Source organism: Salvelinus sp. IW2-2015, unplaced genomic scaffold (genome assembly GCF_002910315.2).
Source record: "Salvelinus sp. IW2-2015 unplaced genomic scaffold, ASM291031v2 Un_scaffold2344, whole genome shotgun sequence".
NCBI classification, from domain to species: Eukaryota; Metazoa; Chordata; class Actinopteri; order Salmoniformes; family Salmonidae; genus Salvelinus; species Salvelinus sp. IW2-2015.
Window position 1 is genome coordinate 59585 of NW_019943669.1, and position 4256 is coordinate 63840.

Genomic DNA, 4256 nt, shown 5'->3' on the forward strand with positions numbered 1-4256 from the left:
GAGTATGGTAATTATAATTTGATAAATCATCAGCAGAAAATGAACTGGATGCCAAAACATTCATTGGAAAGGGGTGTTGAATCGAGGATGATTGTGGTGATGAATTGCGTTAATCGTGCACAGTATGAATCCAGTGAAATGGCTAAGCAGCCCAAGATGGATGGGGCACAGAAGCTGCAAGGTCAGAACACAACACAGAGAGAGAGAGAGAGAGCCGAGCCCAGGGAAGCAGAGAGAGGGAAGGAGATTGGGAGGAACAAAAAGGCTGTGCCTATGCACAATTTTTACGAGACTCATTTTTCTACCTGGCTTTTTTATTGTACGCCCTGGACTCTGCCTTGATGATATTGTTAGGCACTCCATCAGTGGGTTTTAGAAACTTATTTTAAGGACAGTTTTTATTTTACCCCTTAGTACGTACCAAAGCTCCTCCAACCCCCATGTGATAATTGTGATTCCCTTGTGGATGTCCCCGTCCCCCCCAACATGTGTCTGGTGTGAGAGGTCAAACCTCCACCAACCAGATGGAAGCAGAATGTTCATCATGGAACACTGTCACCTGGTAACCTATTCCATCCACTATAAAAGGTCCTCTCTCTTTTCAGAATGTACGACGGGCTCCCACTGGTTTACAACAACAATCCCACCCTTGGCTCTGGTTAAAAGTAAGGCACCATATAGGGAATAGGGTGCCATTTGGGACACAGCCCAAGAYCAAAGAGGAAGGGTGTTTCTGACACTTGGCTGCCTCATTCATCAATCCCCTTCATTCGTAGGCCCCCGTCTAACGGTGAAAATGAAAAGATTTCAAAATACCGAGTGCCAGGCAGAAGCTCGTTCCAGCAGTCAATCAATCAATCAAATGTATTTATAAAGCCCTTTTTACATCAGCAGAAACCGCGCCTAAAACCCCCAAACAGCAAGCAATGCAGTCATCCATCACGCAGCAATCGCCAGTCAGGCTTCCCAGCAGCCGCACGGACGTAGCYTAGACGTACATTCCACTGACCTAATCTGTGATGCCTTACTGGGCTGGGTGCCACCTGCTGGAGAATTCTTAAAGGATCCCTTCATTAGTAATGGCCCTGGTCAAAAGTAGTGCACTACAAAGGGAGTAGGGTGCCATTTGGGATGCAGAGGAGTCTGGGAGAAGACTGAGGACTGAGGCCTATCTGTTATAGAGTGGAACCAAGGTATCCAACCTCTCCACCTATCCATCCACCGTCACTAGCATATGCATGTTTGATCACAAACCCAGTTGGTGATATTTGATTTCTACAGTACATAATGAGGATTTCAAGATTACGTCAGTGAAATACAATCAAAACATTTCATGCTAAATCAACTGATATATCCTTTCGTTTATCCTCATAAAATTATAACATAAGGCCAGGAAATATATTGCACCACACGTCCAATCCACAAACTGCACATAAAACCCCATACCAACTGAAACAACAGCAGTAAATACATTACCAACTGAAACAACAACAGTAAATACATTACCAACTGAAACAACAACAGTAAATACATTACCCAACGGAAACAACAAACAGTAAATACTTTACCAACTGAAATAACAACAGTAAAATACATTACCAACTGAAAACAAACAGCAGTTAAAATACTTACAACTGAAACAAGCAGCAGTATACATACCAACCTGAAACACAATAAAATTACGATTACCAACTTGAAACAACAGCAGAAAATACATTACCAACTGAAACAGCAGAAAACATTACCCAACTGAAACCAACAGCATAAATACATTACCAACTGAAACAACAGCAGTAAATACATTACCAACTGAAACAACAGCAGTAAATACATTACCAACTGAAACAACAGCAGTAAATACATTACCAAAGCCCAAAAGAGATCATTTCCATCGTAAATCCCTGTTACTGACTTCTCTATGGACCTCGCTCCCATCCCACTGAAGTCCCAGAACAGACAACTTGTGTTTTATGTAGGTACATTATATCTGCCCAAATCCCCTCTCTGACTGACTTCGTCAGTATTCTCTCCCCTCCCACTGTGGCGGCAGTAGGCTAGGTTCATCTAGGTTACCTTGCTGCTGTGAGATAGCTAGCCTCCACCTCTCTGGCTCTCTCTGGCTCAGACAGTCCCAGTTCAACCCAGTGCTCTGTCGAGTGTTAGTTAGCATACAGGAGGACAGGACCGGGACTACATCCCAAATAGCACCCTATTCTCTGTATAGGGCACTCCTTTTGACCAGGGCCCATAGGCCTCTGGTCAAAACTAGTGCACTATAATGGAAACGGAGTGACCCCAGCGCTGGCAATTATAGAGAGATAATTCCCTAAACCCCACAGCTAAGTGTGTTTCTGGCACATTTCTCCTTATCTCTGGCTAGCTAGCTACCAGTTGGTCTTCCTGGTACATATTACAGCTGTGTAATGTGACCTGTCTACTTTGCCTACTAAGTCTCAGAAGGGAACAATGATTATGTCCCATTTTTTTATTTTTTATAACKRCCTTTTTCTCACCAATTTCATGGTATCCAATTGTTGTCTTGTCTCATTGCTACAACTCCCGCACGGACTCAGGAGAGGCAAAGGTCGAGAGCCATGCGTCCTCCGAAACCCAACCCAACCAAGCCGCATTGCTTCTTAACACAGCACGCATTCAACCCGGAAGCCGTACACCTAGCGACCGTGTCAGCGTGCACTGCGCCCGGCCCGCCACAGGAGTCGCTAGTGCACGATGAGACAAGGACATCCCTACCGACCAAACCCTCTTTAACCCGGACGACGCTAGGCCAATTGTGCGCCGCCCCATGGGCCTCCCGGTCGCGGCCGGCTGCGACAGAGCCTGGGCTCGAACCCAGAGTCTCTGGTGGCACAGTCTCTGGTGGCACAGCTGCCTTAGACCACTGCGCCACCCGGGAGTCCCTGATTACATCACAATTGACACAATTTTCATATAATGTAACAACTTTTGACCGATCTAACATGGTGCACTAAATATGGGATAGGGTTCCATTTAGGACCTATCCAATAAAACCTCTAAAACATCCTCGTACTATATGTCAATCTGCCAGATGCAAGGTAGAGGTCAAATACAACTTAGATATGTTCAACAGAGAAATAATGAGGGGGGGGGGGAATAACCTTTTAATCACAACAGAAAGGGAGGGATGTTTTGTCCCAAATGGTGTTGTACTTTAGTGCACTGCTGATCATAACGGTTCTCGATAGCACGACTGTATGATTCCTCTCTACTCGTTGACTTGACGACAGCCACAGGAGCTGGTCGGGGTGTTTGTGAGCAGGAGTACTGAAAGATGCTCAGGCATGATTGGTGTGCCAGAGGTTTTCAAGAAAGTGTTGAGAGTTAATGGTGTACAAACGTTTTTATTCTTACCTTCAACAGAACATTCCACCAACCCAGCGCTGCCAAGTGTACATCTCGCCAACACAATCAGAACAGCGTACTGTGTTTGCATATATAATCACAATTGTTTCATGCATATACACACATCTGTTTCCATAATATATCACACAGTTTGTTTCCATAATATGATCACACTGTCCATAGTATATAACCAGATTGTTTTCCATAAATATAAGCCTCACACTTGTTTCATTAAATACCTCAACATGTTTCCATATTAGTCCAATTGTTTCATAATCTCATATCACAGCAATTTGTTTTCCGTTTGTATATCACACAACGGCTGACCATGTCCTGCAACTTTTCTGTAGTTCCAGGGTTGTATATTTCACCATACATGCACGTTGTCTTGACCCGATATGTTAAAATAGGCTAACCCAAACAATTTGATTTTTCCGGTTGTAAATCATCAAACAAATTGTTGCTTTCGCATTGTACTAACTTCGAAACACTCTATGTGGTCTACTTAGCACATAATATACTTCACCAAGATTAGAATAACAACCGCTGGTTACTAACACAAGTACAATCACCCCTCACAACCAGTTGTAATCCAATAACACTTCATGTAACTCAGACATATGAACTTCCGTGTAAGATATCAAGGGGCATTGTCTTGCCATATATAATTTACGGCACATATGTTTTTTCCGCTAGAGAGAAGAAAGAGAAGTATTGCATACACTATCGCTCGTTTCCGTTGTATATCACACATGTTTCCATAATATATCACACATTGTTTCCATAATCAATATCACACATTGTTTTATTTACGGTTGTAATAATCCACATTGTTTCAAGTATACTCTATCAACATTGTGTTCCGGGGTCAGGTA